The 26,102-nt window shown below is 40.8% G+C and overlaps 1 protein-coding gene across 9 annotated transcripts in view; it reads left to right on the top strand.

Annotated features, from left to right (window-relative positions):
- Nucleotides 1-11,647: 11,647 nt before the first annotated feature.
- Nucleotides 11,648-26,102, top strand: part of Coq7 (ubiquinone biosynthesis protein COQ7, mitochondrial) — a 32,359-nt gene continuing 17,904 nt past the window's right edge. For 3 of the 9 annotated variants that reach the window (XR_010849586.1, XM_067083533.1, XM_067083532.1), the window contains exon 1: nucleotides 11,648-11,982. The gene's annotated coding sequence lies outside the window, so the exon portion shown is untranslated. Of the gene's footprint in view, nucleotides 11,983-13,288; nucleotides 13,720-14,802; nucleotides 14,908-26,102 lie in introns of those variants that run through there. The other 6 variants (XM_067083536.1, XM_067083534.1, XM_067083538.1 and 3 more) reach the window with 5 other exon arrangements.

Below are 26,102 nucleotides of genomic sequence, written 5' to 3'. Positions count from 1 at the left end.
TAATTTATATATATATATATATATATATATATATGTGTGTGTGTGTGTGTGTGTGTGTGTGTGTGTGTGTGTTTGCATAGGAGACAGCAGTAATTTTTTCTAGTTTCTTTTAAATTAAGCTTGTATGTTGTCAAAATGATCTGTCCTTATTAGAGAAGTCTTTATCATATACTCGACGATCAGCCTTTAATTAGAATGTGATAGCCTGTTAATCAGTAATTATGGTAAAAAAAGTTGACGATAAGAAATAAAAAAAATCAATAGTAAAAAGACTGTTGATTAGATATAGGCGTCGGTTCATCTATCAGACGCCAGGGAAAAAGAGAAAATAAAAGGAAACTCGAAGGGAGCTGTTGTCCTTTCCTAAAGGCAAAGGGTTAAGGGAAAAGGGGAAGTTATAGTGTCGATGGAACGCGTTGTCCTTCCTTAAGACAAAGGGAAAGGGCAACGGAAGGCCTTCCTTCCCCTCGTGGGAAAGGCTTTGGTCTGAGCGCCGATGAAAACAAGCCTCCGAAATATCAACACAATTGTTCAGTCGTGGTGAGAACACAGGTGTGAATTTGTTTCTCTCTCGTATCAGCTATAAAAGGTCTTCTTGAGCTTCGAACACGATCTTTGGCAGTTCTTTACACTCATCCTCGGCGGATCGAATAGGGACGGACGAGAAAGTAAACCCGGTGAATGCAAGAGGCGGTACACCGTGAAAGGAAACAGAGATAAAGCAGAGGCGGTCAGATCTCCAAGTGTTTACTATTCTTGAACATAATGAAATCCGTTGGACCAGGGGCCCTCACCCCTCCCTACTCTCGAACCTCCCCACCCCCCATCCACCTACCGAAAAGGGTGAACAAAAGGATATGCTACTTGTAAAACTATTGTGTTTTTTGAAGTGTTCCCCGGCCTACACTTGTCCCATTCCCATATTTTCCATTTTAAGGGGAGCCATGGTAATGGAGGGGCCAAGGGAGCTTGGTAGGTTACAGGGGTGTCTGAACAATGCATGACAATGGGAAGTTTTCGTTTAACAAAGAATTTCCAACTGTTTCTCCTCTCACTCTGTTGTTGGGAGTCTTATACATACGGTGCTGCTTAGGCCTATAGACTGTAGGTAGATTATTAGATAATAATGATGATGGTGGTGATTGTAAAAGGTAGGCTCTCTCTCTCTCTCTCTCTCTCTCTCTCTCTCTCTCTCTCTCTCTCTTCTCTTAATTAATTAATTATCCCGCGACACTGTTTTGTTAATCTTGTAAAATATTAGAAAACATTAGTATTCGAAAGCCAATCAGATTCGATTATTTGGGTGCTGAATAATGTTTCATAAATAAATAATAGTCTGAAATCGTACAAATTTCAATAAAATTCATGTGTGTGTTGATTTTTGGCCGATTTATGTTAATTTTTCCATTATTTGTCCTTATTCCTGATGAAAAAGGGAATACATTCTACAGTCTTACAGACCACTAGTGTTAAATTTCAAGTTCATTTACCATTTGTGAATAATCTTTCTAGCTTAGGTTCCAGTAGCTTAAAATACAAGTATAATTTTTATTCATTCGTAAACCAAAGACTCAGCCGTCTCTTAATGCGTTTCTCACTGTTATGACCTGTAATTCCTTTTAAGACTGCGAACAATTAAATTACCTTTTAACAACATACACATCACAAATCTATAGAAATTGCGACTGGTAGTAGAAAATACATTTCGTACCTCATATACAAGTTCCATCTTTCTTCGGGTTCCAGTGTAGTTTTGTTTAAATATTTGCAAACGGAAGTATTATGCTTTAGTTCACCATTCATGTTGAGCTTTGCTTCCAAATAAGAAATGCAGAAAATTATTTAAACGCCTTCCAGACAATAAGCACAATTCCTAAAACACATTGCATATCACACGTTAATTTGAAGATCTCGAACTCAAAACATGTATAGCCGGAGACTTCTCAGCGACCCTCAGATACGCAGCAGAAAAACAGTGTTGATGGCAATGAAACGTCATTTTCGTAAGTGACTCGGAATGAAAGAAACTACGGCTAACCTTTTTTTTCTGCTGTTGGGTTTAAGAACAAAAGGAGAGTGAGGCGGCTTATCACATTACACCTTTTAAAGAAGAGATTTTTATGGTCGCCGCCACCATTAAGTGCAGATAGGAAGAGAATTTTGTGGAGACCAACCCAAGTGGACAGACGTCATTCGGCTTCATGCGACGGGTAGAGAGAGAGAGAGAGAGAGAGAGAGAGAATTTCCAAATTTTTCGTCATTTCTTTTACAGTATTTAATTTGAATAATCTGCTTTATTATATAATATATATATATATATATATATATATATATATATATATATATATATATATATACTGTATATATATATGTTTTTATATACACATATATATATACATATATATATATATATATATACTGTATATATGTATATATATACTGTATGTGTATATATATATATATATATATATATATATATATATATATATATATATATATATATATATATATATATATATATATATATATATATATAGGCTGTATATTGAGTAAAGGCCGATGTAACGGCTACCTGATGCGCTTTTCTAGCCCAGGTCAAAAGAAAGCAAGAAAAACACACAAAGAACACGAAAGATGAAGGGCTCATCAGCAAAAGGGCGACAAACCTGCCTTCTGAAAAAGGTAATAAGAGTTAGGAAAACAAAAGCATGATGAAAATTTGAAAACCTGGTAAAAGGATTACCAATTTCCCCATTGGCACTTATAAAATGGGAGTCAAAGCCCTAAACAAGTTTGACAAATCTAACTTAAAACCTTAGTAAGTGAAGAGAAGAAGTATTTATGGTATCTAAACAATGCCCCAAATTTTTAGGGGTGGATTTAACCATTTAAACAATCTGACCTTTGCAAGGCCAGTGAGAAATAGCCTGGGTACTCAAACCATTGATAGGACTGAGAGGTTCAGTTAACTTCTTAAATGTGATTGAAGAATTGGATGGTGGAGGGGGGGGGGTTAGACTGAAAGAGGAATTAATATGGTCTTATAGGCATTGATTTTTTTTTTTTTTTTTTTGTTTTTTTTTTGCTATGTTAGAGGGGTCCATATTCCAATAGCTTACAAGATGAGAGATAATAGATAAGTAAAGGACAATTCGAGATTGACTGCGATCAGCAGAAGCGTACTCGAGGTGAATAAAGAAGGAATAGGGGCAACAAAAGAGTAGGAGGAGACTGTGCTATCCAAAGCAACAGATATAAACGAGGGAGTTCAACCAACAAGGCGCTATTCCGGACTCTTTCAAATGCCGCGGAGATGCCAGGAGCACAACAAGTGATTTTCCAAAGTCCTACAGATAAGATAACATTACTTCAGTGATGTCACCAGTATTTCTTACCTCATGGAAGCCATACTGGCATAGGCTAAAGGTTCAAAGGTCATTAATGAACAGTAAGAGGTAGAGGACAATTTGTTACGCATTTGCACAGTGTCAAACAGACCAAGATACACATTCCGTAGGGAAAGGATAGTGCCGTCAGTGCACCTCACGTGGTGCATGTAGGCACTGATAAAGGTCGGTTGCAGCGTCCCTTCGGGCCCTAGCTGCACCCACTTCTAAGTCTTTTACTTTACCTCAGTTCCAACGTCCTTTCTTCCATCTTGTTTTCCAGCCACTCTGACTCCCTCTTTTCACTGTCTGCAGAACTGAATAGCTGAAGATGCCTCAGTGCTTGGCTTTATTATCATAGATTATAAAGCAACCAACATACACACGTGTAATCAGAGTTCAAGACCATTTTCCAGCCACATTAGGAACTGGTGGTCCAAAAGAACAGAGCTGGATTCAAGGTGTTGGAGAAAGTCATGTCAGAGTAAAGTTGGAGAGGAAAGAGTGGTCACCCATTTTAGGGATTGGCTGGATCAGATCATGATTTCAAGGTGAGAGATAAGCGCTGGAATTAAAATTTTAGACCGAAAGATGGCAAGTCATAGAGGTCAGTGTTTCTTACAAGCTGTTTTTAGAAAATGGGTAGGAAGACGATACTGGTTAGGTGTCCTGTTAATCTTTAAAGATGCATATATGTAATTGTATATATATATATATATATATATATATATATATATATATATATATATATATATATATATATATATATATATATATATATATATATATATTTATATATATAATTTCTGTGCACTCCTTTTAGTCAAAAATCATCACCGCTCAATTATTTGTTTAAAAAAAAGGTGTAATAATTTTTCCGTTAACTAAAGTAAACTTAGTTTTAACTGGTGGTGACAGCATTAGATCTCGTGTAGCTTACGGTAAGTAGAGCATTTCAAACTAGTCTGCCAGTCTTTTGCCGCGGTTTTGTGTTAATATTTTTAAGGATTTTTAATTTTTACGGGAAAAATTTATTAGAGATCTATTACTGTATAATCTGATAATTTCTGAGACCGATAAGCGTTACTCTTGTTACGATAATGCATGCGTTAAATGATGTAATCATAAAGTCCTGTTTTTTCCCTTGCTCTGAAGTAATTGGTCCCTAATTGGGAGGAACAACTGTGTTTATGAATTACCTGTAAAAGATAGTATCTGACCTTTTTTGCGGTTGGTGCAGTCAAAGTCTAATTGGAAAACGTGAATGATCGTCATAACAAGTTTTCTATAATCCAGCAGCTTGAGTGTTAACTTTCAGTCTTCTCAGCTGCGTGGGAATGGTTTTATTCTTTCTGATTAATTCAGTTCTGCAACTTCCCTTTTCATGACGGTATTTGAGTGATAGAATAAGATTATATATGTAACGTTGTCTCGTAATTTGTTCGTGGAATTGTTATGATTATTAATTCAGTCATTTGAGCATATTTTTTATATTTATCGAAATAATCGTTGCAAATGAAAACATATTTCTTCTTGCAAAAAATAATGATTTTACAAGACTTTTATTGTTAAATGTGGTACTTAGCCAATGCTGAAGTCTAAATTATTTCGATGAAAAGTATTCAGTATTTTGTGTGTTTTGCCTCACAGTAAATGACATTTAAGTAAGTGTTTTTGTAGTGACTAACCAGTCATATATTAACGTAAGAGTAAATCTCTCTCTCCTCTCTCTCTCTCTCTCTCTCTCTCTCTCTCTCTCTCTCTCTCTCTCTCTCTCTCTCTCAGCAACCTTTCATAGCAACGAAAGATATGGATAGAGAAGAGGCACGTGTTAGGGACCCGTCTAAGCACCAAAACGTGAGTCATAGCTCTGAGATTTTGATAAATCCGCCATCGCAGCTGCGCTCGAGAGGAGAGCCGTTCCGAAGATTGTCTTTTATCTCGAGGCGTGACGTTTACTATCACGTAATTCCCACAACTCCGGAGTTGTAATTGCCAGCGTTGTCTCATTTAACATACCGTTTCTCTTACGAGTGCCCAGAGGGTTATCATTAAATTATCCTTTACTCATGTTAAACATGAATAGGCCGTGGGTGGCATTTAGGCGCACCTCAGGAACGTACTCTCGACTTAATGGATCTTAGCTGTTGACGGGTTGAGGCGGCTTTTAAAAGCCTTTGACGCGCGCACGTCGTTTTGAATGGAAATGTACTTTGCGCCATTTAAGATTATCGCCTCTGCTAATGCAATTACATATCATGTTACTTCTAATTGAAAGTTACGTCGCCGTAAAGGTTGTAAGGTTATTCCTCCCTCCCATTTTTATGTCGAGATTTCAACCACTCTAACAGATAATCAAAATTTAGGGAATTCTTGGTATTCATCTCTGACAGCGGTCCTTTTGGTGCACTTAAGAGGATTTATAAAACAAACCTTGTAAAATTTTTGACTGATAAGTATGTGAAATGGAATGCTTGCATCATAAGACACTGTGTCTTTAGCAGTTTGTATAATTTTGTGGTGCAATGCATATTTATTTCCAAAGTTTTATTTACATTGCGTATTTTGATTGCGGTTACGGACAGAATAATTTTACTCCAGTATATATATCGTGTGTTTCTTTTATGAATAAAGCTCATGTAACGTAACCAGGAGGCAAGGTAAAACAAAGTTATGGGTGAGAATTTTAATCATTTGATTGATGAAGGGTCTGCTTGAGTAATGTTCCATAAAAAAGCATCAATCTTATATTTATCAGTTTTACTACACTGACAATGGTTTTTGCCCGATATTTCCAGACAGCAGCATCAAACAGTTCTTTATGCAAGGAGTGGCTATTACGCCAAGGGAGGAGTTGTTGGGGGCGGGGCTGGGGGGATTATGCTGTTGTCAAATGTCGCCGAAATTCAGCATTGAAAGGTTAGGATTCCATGAGTTAAAATATCTTGAAAAGTAATTTGCTTACAGGGCAAGAACATTTTTATAAAATTAACAATGTTGTTGCTCATGCAGTATAATATTCTTCTCGGACATGTTACTAATTGTCTTTGGAGTATTAAAGTGATGTGGAACCACTTGTCTACGTGGACGAATCATGATTATATACAAGAAAACCAGAACATTTGCGTTTGTGGAATAAGTTAAGTATAGCTTAGTTTTACCAGACCACTGAGCTGATTAACAGCTCTCCTAGGGCTGGCCCGGAGGATTAGACTTATTTTACGTGGCCAAGAACCAATTGGTTACTTAGCAACGGGACCTACAGCTTATTGTGGAATCCGAACCACATTATAGTGAGAAATGAATTTCTATCACCAGAAATACACTCCTCTAACTCTTCGTCAGACGGCCGGGGGAATTGAACTCCGGCCCATCGAGTGACAGTCTGAAGCTCAACCGACTCACCCAACGAAGGGCTACGTTTGTGGAATAAGATCGTAGACCAAATGAGAGGTAAAATTGCTTGTAACAGCTGATAATGAAGTGTTTATTTGTGTTAACGAAGAAGAAATTTTAGGTAGTGGCAGGAGTATGGAAGTGTTTTAAATAACATTTCAAATCGACTTGGGAATATTGATGTGAGTATTGACAGTGGATGAATGGAACTGGATAACTTCTATATACCCATGGTATTTTTAGATTGTCCTCACGCTTGTTAGTAGGGTAAGGCAAAATCACAGATAGAAACTTGATGTCTGCGGAAGTTGTGGATAAAAAAAAAGAATGTCGAGAAGCAGAGTTGGGAGTGCACGAAAGGCGATTCTTGAACCAAACGAATGAGGGTGAAATATGACTTGAATGAGAATAAAAGGTCTGGAAGCTACGAAACAGGAGGGTTTTAGTTATACATAACGTACATGAAGTAAGGGAGTTGAAAGGATAAGAAAGTCAAAAGTGACGAAAAAACTATAAGATTTAACATGTAAAAAGATCTTTTGGAGTTCTTTGGCAGTGGAGGGAATGAAAACCCCTAAACATTGTTAGAATGAAAGGGCGTGACATTTCTAGGAAGATCTAGAATCTAATTAAGATAGTTGGTATGAAAATGCTGGTGATGAAATGTGTGCAGATGTATGAACTCATGTAAGGTTGTGAATATTTTGTACTATTAGTTCATGGCTCATAATTAAACAAGCAATCGAGAGATGAAAGCGTCAGTAACTAACTGCTTATTCCCTAAAGCCACCTTTCTAATCGAAAACTGCCTTAGTCAAAAGTATCAGATCATATGTGTTATTGCTTTTATTTGTGGATAGTATTAGAAACCTCAAGAATGCATACGCCGTAGGGTGAATGTAAAAACCAGTGAGCTTACATTTAAACCCAAGATAGTGGACTATACCCATAGAGTCTTAAATAATAATGGTTCACCTCAGTAATTGACAGTTTGTTCACCATATCCAATTCTCATCAATAGTTATAGCTAAGTTATCTTGGCGACACGGAGGACATCTGACATCTAGATAATACCTATTGAACAATGCATTCCGATAAGACACAATAAAAACATAGAGTGACATAGGCTTCCCAGAAAGAAGAGATGCGTACGTTTTCTCTGACAGAAAATGTAATTCATAGAAAACGAAAACTGCGTTGACGAAACGATAACTATGAACCATGTTAACTATCGCTCTCCCTCTCTCTCTCAAGGTAGAGCTCTAATAATAAGTGAGAAAGACGAGAGTTAATATCCATAACAAAAAATGCCCATTCATGAGGCATAAATTCTTGCAACAGATTTTACAAAAAAAATATATATATATATATATATATATATAATATATATATATATATATATATATATATATATATATATATATATATATATATATATACTATATATATATATATATATATATATTTATATAAAATATATTATATATAATACTAAAAGGACCTCATTCAGACTGGATGGTATCTAATGGAGTATTTATCCAGAAAAAGTTACAAGCTTTCTTGGACAAACAGTCCACATTATCAAGTACCCGTACTAATGCACAGAACAATTGTGTATGTGATAAAGTTGATATATATATACACACACACATATATATATATATATATATATATATATATATATATATATATATATATATATATATAAAACTTTATCACATACACAATTGTTCTGTGCATTAGTATGGATATTTGATATATATATATATATATATATATATATATATATATATATATATATATATATATATATATATATATATATATATGTGTGTGTGTGTGTGTGTGATGGATTAAAAGTTGGTTTGCTTTTCAACTAGTGCCACGTAACCAAAGGACCGCCATCTCTGCAAAAATTAGTCATTGAAAATCGTTTTGCAGTATCAACATAAATTGTGAAAAATTTAAAAATAGTTTCCATGTTGTCTTACCGACCTGAGAATACCTTAAGTATCATAAATTTTTATTCATTACTTTACCTCTTCCTTTTCCAGGGCTCTTCATGATGCTCCTTCTCTTTATATGTTCAGTAAAGTCTATTAAAACTTTAAGATTTAAAATTGAGCTGTTTCCTTAACAGGTGGTGTCTGCTGAGAAAAAAAGAAAACGGAAAGCTCACTGCCAAGGTCATACTTTTTTTAACTGATGAATAGTGACGTAAACCCCGTGCAGGAAGCTTTCACAATTTTAGCCTCGCCATGCACTAATACAAAGAACATAGCCGTATAGATAAGCCCTACATATATGCTATTGAGAGCCTCCTGCATAAGCTTGTACGTCCTTGTAGTGATCTCTAGTTCCTTCGCTCTTTCTTCCTCTTAACTTTTCAGAATTATTTTCCTTTTTCACCAATCTGTTGCCCTCCATTCATTCCATATAACCAAACCACCTTAAAACACACTGGTCCATTCTTTCACTTGTGCTAACCTTCTTGCCACTTCTATGTACTTCCACATTTCATACCCTGTCTGCTCCTTTCATGCCACGTAAAGCACACAAACACTTGCCTGAATACACTCAACCTATTTCCTTACACTTCACTTTGATAAAGTAGAAGTGGTTCAACAGAACCTTCATATACTCCCTACATGTCTTCTACACAGACTCCAACTTTCTTCCCAGGCTTTTGCTGATACTATTCTGCATCTCACCTTTCTTTCATTCTACCATCGTCTGCTACATTTACTCCCAAACTCCTGTAAGTGAAGCGTTTTTATTCTTCCACCGTCCATATAGACATGAATTGTTTCATCCTGTTTTCATTTTATATATATATATATATATATATATATATATATATATATATATATAGAGAGAGAGAGAGAGAGAGAGAGAGAGAGAGAGAGAGAGAGAGAGAGAGAGAGAGAGAGAGAGAGAGAGAGAGGAGAGAGAGAGAGGACGTGCAGACCCTGTTCAAGAAAGACGACAAAAATATACAGAGGCTGACTGTCATTTCAATTAGTTCCGGGTCCACAAAGGACAGCAATCTTCTAACTACGCTCTCTGGAGAAATAACAAAAAAAATCCTGTAGCAACATCAACAAAATGTTATGTGAAATCGTTAGGAACTGGTATCCAGACTTGAAAGAAAGTCTTTCCTCCGAAAATACTTTCCGCAACAATAAGAGAAAATCCACAATTGCATACCACATGAAAAGCTGTTTTTTTTTTTTTTAAACAAACCAAGTAAAAAGGTAATTAAAAATATAAGCTTTCGACCTTTTGCACTTTGGTCCTCTTCAGTTAACTGTTGAAATATATATGAATTCTTTATTAAGAAAGTGAAGAAATTTCGTAACAGCTCGGGAAAACATCGAACATTCCTTAAATTCAACCATGAAATAATGTCGGCCGCGTAATGGCTATTCTCTCGTATCTGCATCCAGACGTTGTGATCTTAATTGCTGCCTTCCGTTCGTACGCTGCTCGTTAGTGGTGATCAGGTGATTTCGTAAGTGGTAAACGGCGTTCAGCATCGGTGCCTGTTGTTTCTGTGACAATTGCCACTTCGACAGCCTGTTCGGTGAGAGACGAGGAAGACTCAGTATCGGGGATTCAGGGGCCAAGAGAAACTGCCATCTAATGTGTTGTAAATATTTATCAAAGCACCCTGTACCACTCATCTGTGACCTGTTTTAATTACTCTTATATATAGGTTTGCTCCCACACAGGCCATGACACGATTATTTTTCCAACAATGTTTAGCAATGGAACTGTCTTGAGCGAAGTCCTTATTCGCTGTTTAATACCTCCCTCCCTCCTTTATTTTGAGGAGACAGATAGAGGAGGGACTTTGTCATAATTTACCATAAGCCAGAAACTGAGAAATATTGAAGAAATTAACGTAATCAGATTTATTGTATCTCAATGTCCTTAAAGTTTAATAAATCTGGCCTTGATTTTCATGGAACTGCAGAGGAGAGATTATCTACTCTTATAAGTAGGTATGGTGTTCATTGTTTATTGGCAAGAATTCGTTGAACTGTACTGAGACGACTTTGTGTACTGTACTTGTTTTGATCTGATAGGGACTGATGAATATAGAATATATATAGAATTTGGGCCAAAGACCAAGCACTAGGACCTATAGGTCATTCAGCGCTGGAACGGAAATTGACAGTAAAAGGTTTGAAAGGTGGAACAGGAGGAAAACCTCGTAGTTGCACTATGAATCAATTGTTAGGAGACGGTGGAAAGTCAGATGGAAGAAAGAGAATATGAAAGGAAGTACAGTAAAGGGAATGAAAGGGGTTACAGTTAGGGGCTGAAGGCATGCTGCAAAGAACCTTAAGTAATGCCTACAGTGCACCGCATGGGGGGCACTGACGGAAATAACCCCCCTACTGGGGAGGGACTGCTGAGCAAATCAAGGGAGAAGAGCGGATCAGTGAAACCCTCTTGGAGTCTAATCTTACCTGTTATTTATTGGGTCTCTTATTCAAGTCCATGGGAATGAACTAGTTTCCACCATGGTGTGTGTTATTTTATTGTTATCAAATGAAATATCTACATATGAATTTTTCACTTGTTTATTCTTTTACTTAAAAGGCAGTTAAAAAGCATTATATGAATTCATAAATAATTCCGTTAATAGCATATTTGGTATGACCGAGGCCAGAGATCCACGTCAGGTGTATTCTCCCCCCCCCACTTCTTACACCATCGTTTCCAAGCCCCCATGCTGGCTTAAGCTCGGCTTATTCTAAACTGATCTCCAACCAGTTCAGTTAATAAAAGTAAACAAGCGTTTAGTAACTTCAGTCATTCACCAGCCAACTTTCCTTTTGGCAAACATTTCCGACGTGCAGCATTAATCGTCCTATGGTTGGCGTGAGTGAACGTGTCAAGGAATAGCTGTGTGAAGTGGTAAAACTATAAAGAAAAATGAGCGACCCCAGTGTTGGGTAAATTGTACACATTTAAAGGGAAAACGATGGCATTCAGTGGAAAACAATATCAAAGTGACAATAGTACAGGTTAGGTGCTACGTCGAGACACTAGTATGAGAAGACGACAAACACGTTGTTTTTCGTCGCATGTCAACAGAGGAAACTGAACTGAATATTGAGTCTGTAATCAGTGGTATCACACGCATAGCCTACACTACAACGGAACAGCAGAAATTGTATTAAAATTAACGGTAATTCTATATATTAGCTCCGCGCCTGTTTTTACCTTTTCAACTGGTTTTTTCTACACTTTTGGGGTTTCTGATACTGGCGGTGCATCTGTTTGTTGTCGGCCAAATGGAATGTCCCTTCGCTGTGTTTAGTACTGGCTCGGGGGTGTTTGGTACCCATACGTTAACAAGTTATTGCACTTGACGGACGGGATATGAACCGCATGAAACAGACGTACCCGTGCTCTGCCTTGCGAAGATCGCGTATGGAAACCCCTTGTTGGATGGACTTCTGGGGTTAATTACAGGTTAATTAGACTCGAGCGCCAAAAATTAAAGATAAATTCATAATAAGCAACCAAAAAACTGTACAAATAGTCAAGTTATAGTGCCGTCGGCGACGCGGAGCTACCCTATAGTTCTACCAAATTAACAGTAGGTTATAAACAGATAGCAGAAAATATCTACAGATGAGATGAATGCATGAAAACTGGTCTCATTACCGATGCCCTGAAGGGAATATAGTGACTCGCACATTATATCGAAGCTGATGACTTAAATCAGCATGATGGGTAAGTTCGTTAAGATGAATAAAAAATTGGAAAGCATAGGCAAACAAATCACATATCCAGGCTGACATCACAAAAAGATACTCAAGTACAGGTACGTACGATAGTGCTTGTACACCACCATGTAGTCAAAAGACCGAATTACTATAACAGGCTGTATAAAATCACCAACACTGGAGAAACTCCATGACTAAATCACCACTGGATAGGGTCGGTCAACATCCATGACCTTCTCGGGCTAGCCTATCCGTTACAAAAAAATTCTTTATATGTTTTGAAGTATAGTGTGATAATGAAACAAAATGTTGTGAAATACCTTAAAAAATGGGACACTGAAAAAAAAATACACGCTGGTACAAGGCGAAATGTAAATTAATGGAGCAAAGATAAAGATATTGTAAACAAAAAATGTGAATGAACGGTCGCCAACTGTTTCATAAGTTGCCACATGAACAAAAATACGCTAAAACGTGGAGGCATTAAGTTTAATTTTCAGAACAGTCAAATGGAGTAACAGGTTCTAGAAAACTATCAACTGTAACGGACAAATTTGTCCGTTCAGGTGGAGCAAACCAGGGCCGATATTACGATCGCCAAGAATAAAACAAGAATGACTGTGACGATGATGTAAATTAAATTATTCAGGAAAGGCACTTGAATACACAGCGATTAGATATTTAAAATACTGCAACACATTTTGTCTTTCATTTATACTTTTCACAATTTTTATGTAACCAAAGTATTCTCTCAAATTACAATTTGGTAAGCTCCGTATTTGCACTGTTGATTAGTTAGTCTTAAAAATATGGTATTCTGTTTTGCATATTAATAACATCACCAAATTAATTCAGTCACTTAAGCTCTTTCATCGTGTACCTGTGGACCATAAGGAACCATCCAGTTTCGTAGTAAAGTTAGTGGTAAGCCATGTAGAAGAAGAAGAACGTAAACAAAAAAGTTGCTAATGCGTGTATTTTCCGTACGGTTCATTTTCCTATACCACATAAACGAAAGTTAGTCCTACCGGTTGTAGTCGCAGTTACCAAAGTTCGATTTTCAGCGTTTGCAAATTGCAAATGCCGCTTACACAACTCGAGACATGTAAGTTGCCCTTATATATACGTTTCCGTACTGATTAAGAATAACACTTCTGGAAGGCGTGACCTAACCTAGATAATATTTGGAAAAGGTAAGCCTATACTTATTCGTCACGTCATTGAGGGTAAAAGGCTAAGCTCAGGATGTAATAGATAAATTTATCTCATACTTAGGTAAAGCATAGCTTAATCCTACTTTAAATAGGCCAGACTTGAGGTTTGATAATATAATACTGTACTTTTAATTATCACGAAATGCACAAACCAAAACCTAGGCTATATTGTTGCCCACCCCTTTTGTTTTATCATGTCTGACCATTAGGGCACAACTGGTGTAAACTAGACTCGTCTCCTTTTTTTATTTCTCTTGGCTCCCCCCTCAAGAAAAAATCCTATGCTATAGCAAAGGCAAACATTTAGCCTATACCACTGGTAGGAATTATAGTATTACTTAAAGGGAGGAACAAAATGTGGTTTCTAGGCTAGTAGTGGTAGAACTAAGTATTAGCTCCACGTTGGGTACTTCCTTTAAAATTGACTTTTCCTATATATAGTATCTTTAAAATTGACTTTCCTATAGTATTTTGGTTGCTTATCAAGATTTTACCATTATTTTTTGTCAGTCGACTGTAATTAACCTCAGAACTGATTGTTTTTGTATGCTAGCCATCCTGGAATGCTATCAAGCATGCTCAGTGTTATATGGGGACTTTGGTAAAAAGAGGTTCCTTTCCCGGGGGGGGTTCAGGAACTGGAGCCCCCAGCTAAGTAACACAGCCAGTAGATCTAAGCTGGCTGTCAGCGGTGGGCTAGACTATGGCATTTGATGTTTTTCTATAGAACTTTAGCTGCTGAACAAGAATTTAAAGTAATACTTTGTCGCTCGGGTGTAATTAAGCTATAAATTATCTTAGAACTGTAGCCGATGGTAAAGGGGACCCACTGGGAGTCGGGGTTTTGGGTGGGGCAGAACACTTTCGAGAATAACTAACGGTAAGGGGGACCCATTGGGGATTCGGGGTTTTGGGTGGGGTAAATAACTTGGGAAAAGGTTTGGGCACCTTATTGTTGTATTTCCTCTTATATATGTCATTTGGAACACGTAAAATAAGTGTAAAAAAGGGCGAATAAATGGACAGCTGGAGCTGCTCCAAAGGCACTTTTCATGCATTACTACTACTGCTGATTCTGGACCCTATCACGCATGCGCAGTCTTACAGGCGAGCCAATCACCCGATGCCTCCAACTGAGAGAGTAGTATTCTAAGTCGGTGTTCTGCGGTGAGTTAGACTGTGTGAATTGCAGTTGACGTTTTCCTATGTTATTTTACTTGCTTTACAAGAATTTAAAGTAATATTCTTTTTACATTTTCTGTAACCCCTGTGGCTAGCGCTCGCAGCGCAACACTACCACGTGCCAGAATATACGAGCTTGCCAAGAATATTTCAAAATGCAGGATAAGACGTGAAGCGCCGTTCTGCCACCCGTTTACGTTTCTTCACCCCGACCGAAAGCTTCGAATAATGTCCAATCGAGCTAGACTATGGCAGTTGACGTTTTTCTGTGTTTTACTTGTTTTACAAGAGTTTTGCTGGCCAGCTGTAGCTAAACTGTAATTTACCATCGTGTAGCCTTCTAAGGTCAATTACAGTTTAGTTACAGCTGGCTGACAAAATATTACTGTAAATTCTTGTAAAGCAAGTAAAATAACTTAGGAAAATGTCAACTGCCATAGGCTACCTCACTGCGGACAGCCGGCTTAGAATTGCCACACGGCCTACTAGGTTAAGTTAGGTTAGGGTAAGTTAAGTTAGTATGGTTCCTTTTATAATAGATATTCTTAGCCAATCCCTTCTTGAACATTTGGCTCCCTAATAACTTTAGTATTTGCGGAACCATTCCATACAGTCATACGGAGCTGTTACTTAGAAATACCCTAGTAGTCTAGTTCTGATATTGACAAATTTGATATTTACCCTATTTCCACCAGGAGTGCTTGATTAACACCCCCTCCTACCCCCTTGGATTTTGGGTTGGGGAGAGTGACTGAAAATGAGTGAAAACCAGGGATGTAGGCCATGATAACCTAACCTTACAAACCTAACCTCATTTAGGGTGCTGGATCATGCCTTAGGTAACTTTACCCTTAAGGTATAACCATTTGTGACATTGGCTGTATTGTATGTTTGCTTTAAGAAACATCACAACCTTTACTAAATGAAATGGCAGCATTGTATAACACATGGACCAACAAACATCATGTATGAAATGTAGAAAACATGTTCTAGAACAAATTATGCAACACCGTAGATGTGGAACTGTACAGTGCCATCAAAAGTTTCCCCAAAATATGAACTCTCTGGACTGGACAAGCAGTGACTGTAAACAAAGGAGGAAAGGTTGTAAGAGATTTCTCCATAGAGAAAATGTCTTAGCTTAAAATAAAAATATATGCTGTAGCTGTAGGTAATGATGGCAGCATCAGTATATAAATACTTACAGTTAGAGGGAAATACCAGGTGAAAACTGGCGTTTTAAGGGTAGATGGAAAAAAACATTATTTATCCAACAGGTATGGATAAATAGGCCACAAGATAAGCAGCTGGAAAAATACATGGCTAATGTTTATGATTGACAGAACTCTCTGTAAAGAATTAAAGTATCACAAAGCCAATTACAGGTAGGCATGCTAATCAAACCTTCTCTAACCCAACTGAACCTAGGTGCTGAGGCCTAATCTGACTTGGAAGCTGAAGCTGTTCATTGTGTCCATGGTTTGTGTTTTACTTCTTAATGGATGTGGACAAGAAAAATTAAGTGTTGTAAAGGATTTAGTAAATGTACATGTATGGTTACTAAATGTCCACTCTGTATGTGACTTCCCACCATTTTTGTTTTTGGAGGATGGGACCTGTAGCCTTGACTCTCGGCAAGGAGTGTGCTGGCTGGTCTCGACAAAGGTGGATATATGGCACCACTAAACTTTTTTAGTTCCCTCCTAGAGTAATGTCCCCCTGTCCCTGCCCATCTTCCTGTGGCTCGGTCTGAGGGGCATTTGCATAGAAGTAGGGGATTTGAACCTGCTCTTGAGAGGGACAGTCTGTCTTATCATGCTGAGCTCTTTGTAAGCAAGACCTGGGCATGTCCTTGTGGCTTGTTACTTCCTATCCATATTGTCGGCTCCTCCAGGTGATTCTTTAGAGTTCTTGGAGATGTGGCCATCTCCTGGTGTTCTTGATGACCTGTCTTTTTTGGCATTTTTGGACCACTTAGCATTAGCTAAGGGGTCTTCTTTCCTGTTGTTGCTGCTCCTGCCATGGAGCTCAGCACCTTTTAACCTTCTGTGGTGGCCATTTGTCTGTGGAAGGTACCCCTGTAATATTGAAGATAGGCAGTACTCCATCAATACTGCTGCCTGCCTTGACCATGTCTTCTGTCTTTGTTGGAGAGAATAAGAAATTGTAGGAGTAAAGTGAAGAAAATGGTGTAGCCTATATGTATCTTCTCTTCCACTTCATCCAGCTTGCTCTCCTCATCCTCTGTTTTATTTCTTCTCGGAAATCCTTTCACAGGAAGTGTTATGAGACCAAGTGAGCATCTTATCCCTCTATATAAGGGTTGGTGGTAGCATTCATGCACACCTGCAAGTGAGATGTTTGCTGTAGCCAGGGTTGGCATCAAGCTCTTTGAATGTGCTGATGACCCGGTGTTTTTCTGCACTTTCTGGGACATGAGAACTACCCTAGACTCTTCTCTAGTTTGTATGTCAGCTGAGGTACATAGAGAAGAGTTGGTACTGCCCTTTGGTTTGGTGTGTGCATGATCCCTGGATGATGGAAGTGCAGATGAAGGAGCCACTTGTGACTGGTTACTGCTGAATGATACCATTGGATATCAAGGTGATCTGCATGGGCATAATCTTGCTAACTTTTGGGATGCTCCAGGTCTGTCTAGGATTGGTGATGCTTGGGTGCTTGAGAGCACTCTTGAACATTCATCTGTAGCCTCTGATGTTTGGCTTTGGCCACAAATGAGAACATTTTTTCAGCCCATGGTTCCGTGATTGGTATTACTGTACCAGGTCTGATCATGAGTTTCCACAGTCCCAAGAGTACAGTATCCACCTAGGCAGGTTCGTATGTCTGCCTCTCATTTGGCAGAGGATGTGAACTGCTGTAGGGAATCTATTATACCTTGAAAGTCTTTCTGTATCAGAATCCTTGCAATCTGAGTCAGAGCAGCACTTTAGAGTGATCATTGTTCCTCATTTGTGAGATTAGTTATCTTGGGAAACCAACCATGATGCCTTCGTCAAACCTGGCCCTGTCTAATGAGTGAACCCCAGGTTGCGATCTGCTAGCTAGTGGCATTGTGGTACAGGTTAACAGTGATCAGTGGATCAGAAGGTATCCAGTAAGGTGAGCAAGTTATTTCCTCTGCCATTGACTTGCCACTGGAAGTTCTACATAATGTATGACGTAGTGACTGCGGTACTCCCCCTTCAGTTGGACTAATCAGTCAGTGAACAGATTAGTAAATAACCTCCTTCTGGAGAGTCTCCAACAAGGAGGTACATCCTTGTCGCCGTCTTCCTTTGCAAGGCACCAGTCAAGGGGAGTTTATGCTGGAGGGGCTTTGATGCAGGTAGACTTTGTAGTTGAGCAGCTTTATTTTAGAGCTTCAGATCATGAGATGTGACTTCGTTTGCTCTCCTTTTGGCAAGGAAGCGGCCAGGTCAGGCAGTTGTAGAGCTGTCATTTGAACCCATCAGTTTATAATTGACCCTTATACCAGCTGCATTCTAAACTGTGCTACCTTCTCTTTAAGGGTAGTGCTGGAGTTTTCTTAGGGATTGTTGAGACATCTCACATCTGAGTGTTTAATTATCAAGAAAAGGAAAGTCTAATGAAACTTTTCTCTAGAAAAGAGAGAGAGAGAGAGAGAGAGAGAGAGAGAGAGAGAGAGAGAGAGAGAGAGAGGTACTGGTAGAAGCAGTGAAGAATTAAGGAATCAAACTAATACAAAGTTTTTTTTTTTGTGCAGAGAAAAGCTTGCGAACATTATCAACTGTATCAGCAGACATGAAAAATTTAAAGAGACCCTTGCCAAACAGAGTGTATTAGTGTGGATGATATATTGTACTGTACTTAATAAGATACTGTACATTAAATGCATGCTGTACAGAAAGAACAAAAACTAGAGTGTGTGTTTGACAAATAAAAATTTAAATACAAAGGTTACCTAAACAATTTTTCAGCTTGAACAAATGTGTAGAGTTCATAAGGATGCATTAATGAATTTACTTCATTACTGTGATGTTTGCTTTGTAAATGATCATTCTTACAAAAAGTCTGAAGTGATTTCAAAGAAAAATTGTTATTGATGCCATGAACAGAAATCTAAAATTTAACAGAACATTTAATGACTTTGTCTGTGAAATCCAGGGAACAAATAAGAAAGACAATCAAGAAAAGTTCTAATCTGGGGAGATTTTAATTTCAGTTAGAGAAAAGTGTGATACAAATGTATTTCACACACTATGTGATCAGGCTGTTGTTAAAAGAAATTATGTGGATACTGTTAATAATTGCTTTTGCCGAAGCATGTATTAAAACCAAATCAAAATGGGCACTAATAAACTAACTTGACTAAGCCTCACATTTTCCAGAAATACCTCATATTTACAGAATACGGTAAAATCATCTTTCCTCCAGGTGGAAAGTCATCATGTGTCCAAAAAAGCTGAAAATATGCTTCAGGTTTTACTAATGGAACTGTGAAGTATCAAGAGGCTGGAAATTAGATTGAGATTGCATAGTTCAAATTAATTGATGCTAGGATATTATACACTGTTTGCAACAGGAGCTTGCCTAGTCTGAGCAAAAACAGTTTGGTCAGGTAAAGAAGAGTGCAGAGGCTGTTTGTCATTGTAGTGCATTTTATGCAATACACATTATGAACTCACTTTGTGTATGCCACAATTCAGCAATAAAGAGTTAGCAAAAGAAACTTGAGATGAGAGTCACCACTAGAGGAGAGTCAATATTGGAATATAACCTGGAGAACAGTACTCCAAACAAGGAAGAAAATTAAAACTGTATCCAAGGATTGCCCTGGATACCATATTCATGTAGTGTTTAGCTGTTCTCTTGTGCTTCCTTGGAAGTACACCTGGTAGAGCCAGCGTGGCATAATGTTGGCATGTTCCCCTTTTCTAGACTGGGCATGTGCAAGCATTGGGGTTAACTCTTCCTCCCTGTGTTTCTTTTGAAACATGCTGAGTAGAACCTGTGCAACCCTACATGTACCTGGTTTACAAACAGCTGAGTGCTGATAGTTCTTTGTCCTGTGCTACCTGGAAGTACACCTGATTAAGCCAGTCTGGGCTACTCATGTGACACATGCTTGGTCCCCAGATTGTGTAGGTGCCAGCAGTTGGTTGATTCATGACACATCCCTCCTCTGTACACATCAGCTCTGAGGGTGCGTGGCAGTGTGTGTGCGTGCACCCATTCACCTGTATAATCCTGGAAATGGGTGCAGAAGCAGATAGCTGTCACTGTGTGCAGGGAGAGTGCAATGACCTTCATCCTTGCCTCTTAGCACATGTGAATTGGTTCCTTGGTGATATGTGATGTCTTGTAGGAGAAGACTGAAGATTGCAGGGATGGAGAAATAATATCCCGAGTCATAAGTTGCTTTATTGCATACTGTAAAGCAAACAGGTTTATACAGAGAGGCTCTGCAAGGAGTACAACTCGCGCCAAGAGGAACAGGAAGAATAGTCATGCGCATGCGCGGAGTGCAGATTCATGTGCATGCATTAGCAACAGACAATATTCATGAAGTACAGATTGCATATACATAAAGTAATATATACATTAATCCACACTTCCCCTCCCCCTTTTGCATTCAGAGGTATCTTGAAAGTTCTAAGCAAGTTACATATAGTGAACTATCAAGTAATAGTGTGCAAAGCAAATAACATACAATGAATTTATCAAGTAATTATGTGCAAAGTAGATTGCGTAAGTGGCACATGTCGGCTTTGTACACTATGTAGGCCTGTTTAATCTTGGAGACCTGCAGGGGTTTTGGAGGGAAGTGATGACTTTTCCATGTCAAGGCTAAGGACCACAGGGATTAGAGTTGGGAACTTGACCAGGATTGGGCACTGGATATAGGAAGCGATGGTTCCGACATAGCACTCGACCACTTAGGAGGCAGACCTCGTACTCGCGTGATCGCGCCCCACCCATGATGATCCTAACCTTGTCCCATCGGTGGGGTGTCGGGTCCTTGAGGCGGACATGTTGACCCACATACAGCCTGGGCAGGGGGTTGGGCGTGGGCATCATAGTTGCGCTGCACTTGAGCTGCTCTGGCAATGGCTTGGCGGTCACAGTCATGGGCCTTTTCTTGGCAATCTTCCGTGGTGTCACCCTTGCAAGGGATGACCACAGGCCAGCCGGAGAGGTGGTTGGCGACCACAAATAAGGACTTCCCTGGTACCTGGAAGAAGTCCACCAATACCAACTCAAAGGGCCTTGATGGGTGTTCATCATTGTGAAGGGGCTCCTGCTGTTGGCTGGGATGCAAGACCTGGCAGGGCTCGCAGGCAGCGATGGTGTTGGTGATGTCTGAGTCTATCCCAGGCCAGAAGACGGTTTGTCGGGCCCGACATTTGGTAGCCTCAACACCTCGGTGGCTGTCGTGGAGTCTGGTGAGAGTGTGGCGATGTAGAGCTGCAGGAACCAGTATTCTTGCTGGAGCACAAGATGAGAGGGCTTCTCGCAGCTTCCAGCACGGGTAGAGCTGCAGGAACCAGTATTCTTGCTCTGCAGAGCACGAGGTTACCAACAGTAGAGAGGGTCCGGTCGGCATCACTTGCAGCTTCCTGGGAAGCTGTTGCACCATTGATGATGGACCTGACTTGTGCTGTTTCCTTAGAGCAGCCAGCCATATCCTCAGAGGTCGGGTAGCTGACTGGTGCACGGGAAAGTGCATTTGGGATGCATAGAGACTTGCCGACGCGCCACACTGTAGTAAATTGATATTGCGACATGTGCCCCTTCATTCGCTGAAGCCGTGGGTTTTCAACAACGTCCAGTGTGCAGTGTGTAGCTGTTGATGATGGGCACCAGTGGTCGCTGGTCAGTTTGCAGGGTGAAGGTTGGCAGTCCTTTGAGGTATAGGCAGTACTTTGTGAGAGCCCAACATACTGCAAGCATCTCCAGCTCAATCGTCGCTTACCTTGTCTCGGCGTCTGCAAGAAAGCAAGATCTACCTTGGATTACTCGGAGACGTCCAGAGCCATGGTCCTAGAGGAGGGTGTAGCCTATCCCATAGAGACGAGATGCATCGGTCTGGAGAATGGTCGGCAGGGTTGGGTCGAAAGATGCAAGAACAGGTGGGCTTGAGAGTGCTTGCTTCACGCGTTTGAAGGCCTGGTCGTGTGTCCAAAAAAAAAAAAAGCGCTTGGGGCTCATGAGTGGGTGAAGGTGCCTTGCGGTCAGGGCAATATTTTGGGGTAAACTCTCCCAACTGGTTTACTAACCCCAGGAAGGAACGTAGGTCCGTCAAGTTGGATGGTGTTGGGAAGTCTTGTAGAGCAGCAACTCGTCCTGGATCGGCAGCGATTCCTTCTTCAGAAAGAGTGAAGCCACAGAAATTCGCTCGGGTCTCTGCCACTGTGAACTTGTGTCAGTAGGTCGTCGTCGAAGATGAGAATGTCATTGACAACCTTGACACATGTCTTCATGCCCTGGAGAGCCAGGTCACCATGGTAACAATAAGCATCGTCGGTGGCTGTGAAGCCCATGGGTCCCCAGCAATGCTGGAAATGTCTGTAAGGGTAATAAAGTGGTTAGGTGGCAGTCCTCTTCAGCTAGCTCCATCTACTAGTAGCCGTGTAGAGCGTCCGCGTTGGTGAAGAACTTGGTGGTGGGGTCAACAGCATGGACAGTAGCTAAGGGTGTGGGCGAAGGGTGGGCTGGTCGGGAGACTTGTGTGTTCAGCTTAATGAGATCCACCGTGATGTAGACTCCCTTGGCCTTTGGTACAACGAGTAGAAGGTGGCACAATTCCGATGGCTCATCTCCACAAGGCTTAATGATTCCCTGCTGGACCATGGAGTCTAGTTCATTCTTGACAGGTTCACGGAAAGCGTAGGGAATCTGCTGTGGGGTGTGGATGGCGAATGGGACCGCATCCTCCTTGTGGTGAATTTTCATGGAAGGACCTGCCATTGGCCTTAATTGAACTCCTTTAAGGTCTTCCTTAGAAACGAGCACATCCTGGAAGGCTTGTATGAAATATGTTCTCAGGCATGGAGGGGTAGCTCCTTACATCGGTTAATGGGGTGACCTGTAGGATGGGCCGTGGAAAGCCTGGCGGGATGGTGGCCAACTCCTTGCGGAGTGCATAGGACAGGGATGGCATCTGAACGCCTTCATGGACTTGAATTGTGGCGAGGCAGAACTGCTTGGCCAATGACAGGGTGGCCTTAAAGGTACCTAAAGCTGGTGTCATCTTTGACCCATCTGCCGTGAGGGTCGCTGACGTGGCAGGAGGCTGTAGCTCAGTCCTGGGAATGTGAAGAAGTTCCAAGTGCTGGGGGCCTATCACTGATATATCAGCTCCTGTGTCAGGCAGGATCATAATCTTGGATGTCTCATCCCTGTGGGTGAGAGAAAGGGATATGGGCAACAGTAAGGGCCAAGTTGTTGTGGAAAGGATTTCAACCTTGCAACAGTTGGAGGACTTGTTAGAAGGGGGCGTGGCATTGGCGCTCATCTGCTGTCAGCAACACTTGTCGTAGTGGCCCACTCAGCTGCAGTGTCTACATGTGGCCTTGTTGGCAGGGCACTTCGGGGTCCTGCGCCAGTGTCCCTTGCTGCTACAATTAGATACACTGTCGGTGGCTGGGCATTTTTCTGCAGAGCCATGCTTCCTTGTGCAGGAAAGGCATGAAGTGTCTCTGTTAGGGGTTGGGTGTGTGGTAGTGCCCTTGCTGCCATGTCTTTTGGTTTTCTTGTAAGTAGAGACAGCACACACAATTTAGAAGGAGGGGCATGTATGATGTTGGTGGCTGTCCGTGTGGCCTCATAGGAGCAACATTTGTTGACCATGGTGGCCAATGGAGCTGCAGCATCCAGGGCAGTGAGTTTCTGGGTGAGCTCTTTGTCCCTGACTCCCATGATGATGATCATTTTTAGCCGAGTCTCTTTGCAGGCAACAGAATGGCCAGGACAGACGTCAATTTCCTTTGCTACGTGCTTCAGTCGGACATAGAAATCACTGAAGCTTTCCCCTTCCCTCTGTTTGCAGGAAAGCTGGTCCCTGCATCGTAGAGCTTCATTCCGTAGGTTCTTAATATGTTCCTGGAGAACATTTCAAGACCTCGTCCACATTCCGATTCATGTCTGGTGGTATGTTGAGGGTGTGTTCAACTATCCTTTGGATCTCCAGGCTGAGGCACAAACGAAGTTGTATTAACTGCTTCCTGGTAGGCAATGTCCCTAGGTCCACCATCACGCTGTAGTCATCCCAGCGTCTACACCATTCTCTAAACACCTGGTATGTGGTGTCAGGACATAAGGGTGGCAGGGTCTGGGCTGTGGCTTTCTGTGGGGGTGGTGGCTGGGTGGGCGATGGCACTGAGGATTGTGTAGGAAGTTGTTGCAAGTCCGCTGGTGTTGCTTGCTGCTGGGCAGGGTTGACTGTAAGTAGCTGCAACAGGGCGGTGACACATTGAGCGTCCTCTTCTCTTAAGTTGTCCTTTTGGCGGCATAGATCCTCTTCTCTCCAATGTTGTTTCTCCTCTCTCTGACGTGCAGCCAACTGAGCATGTCGAGATTCCTCAAGGTATTTGATGAGGAGCCTTACTCTGCATTTAGAGCTGCGGGAGGCAGTAAAGTCAGGTGTGGTGAGAGCAAAGGTGGGGTTACCAGCGTGAGCAAAGGTGGGGTTACCAGCGTTGTAAAACCTGGTGGGGTTCGACGGTCTGTTGGTGAGACTGGGTGTGAAGGCCACTGGTGGTCCTCAGGGTCCTGGTCGTGTTGTATATCCCCAGGTTTGTCTTGGTGTGAGGCAGAAGCCATTATGAACCTTTTTTAGCAGTGTTATACACAGTTTAAAAGAAGAGGAGAAAAGATGAGGGCGAATTTCTAGTTTTAATTATAAAAGTTACTGTAAATAATTCCACTGTGTGGCGAGCGAACACTGGCAGGCAAGGGAGAGCGGAGCAGGTCTGGGAGGGTTCCTGGGAGGTGGGCGGTCAGAAGGGTCCGGCAGCTCACCTTGACGGTTGACTTGAGAAAAGAAGGCAGTGTGTGCTTAATGATGAGGGAGGGTGGACATGCCCTGGGCTCCTGTGTGCTCAATGATGAGGGAGGGTGGACGTGCCTTGGGCTCCGTTGCTGGGTTGGGGTAATGGGGTCCCACTGCATGGCTGGGGAAGGATACAAGAGAAATACAACCCACTGATATCAAAGCACTAATATTACACTGCACTGGCACTTCACAAACATTGCACAAACACTGTAAGGTCCTGCAGAAACACCTAACCAACTCTGTAAGATCCACGTGCAATTGAAGAATATCCACAAGCGATCGAAGAATATCCACAGGATATCGAGGGGTAATGGTGGCTTGATTTGAATGCTGGAATTGGCGTTCCCTTAAAATGCTGGATTGTTTACTCGCTGTGCCATGGTGATATGTGATGATGTCTTGTAGGAGAAGACTAAGGATTGCAGGGATGGAGAAATAATATCCCAAGTCATAAGTTGCTTTATTCCTTACAGCAAATGGGTATATACAGAGAGGCTCTGCAAGGAGTACAGCTCGTACCAAGAGGGACAGGAAGAATAGTCATGTGCATGCGCATGAGCGGAGTGCAGATTCATGCACATGCGTTAGCAACAGACAGACAATGCATATACATACAGAATGCATATACATACAGTAATATATACAGTAATCCACATTCCGCACCTGTGCCTCCCTGGGCATGCACAGTTAGTCAGCGCTACCTCCTCCCTCTCTTCAGTGTCAGACTGAGCTCACATTGTGCAACAGACCCAATAACAGTACTTAGAGAGCTGGGAGGATTTGTTTGTCACACCCAGGTATACTATTGCTTTGCTACAGACCTTAGTTCTTACATGAGAGAACTTTTCTCACTCCCTTGAGTGGCTGTACTTAGCCTGTGCTTTTCCCAGAAGCTCGTTTAATTGAGACACATTGCCTTCTGTCTTTCGATGTGCATGGAGTGCTCTACCATACACATACTAACTGGTTGCTTCTGTAACAGTTTTCTATAGTATAAAACACACGTGAGAGATGTTCCTGTGCATTCGCTAGTACTGGCGTACTAGTGCAAGTAAACATGTTTGCAGTATTAGTTAATATTTTATCCTTCATACAGAAGTTTATGAATTTTTTACCCCAATTCTGAGAGGTTAGAGGCTGC

This window comes from Macrobrachium rosenbergii, chromosome 40 (genome assembly GCF_040412425.1).
Source record: "Macrobrachium rosenbergii isolate ZJJX-2024 chromosome 40, ASM4041242v1, whole genome shotgun sequence".
Taxonomy (NCBI): domain Eukaryota; kingdom Metazoa; phylum Arthropoda; class Malacostraca; order Decapoda; family Palaemonidae; genus Macrobrachium; species Macrobrachium rosenbergii.
Note: the sequence above shows the minus strand (reverse complement) of the source record. Positions and strands in the feature narration are given on the sequence as shown.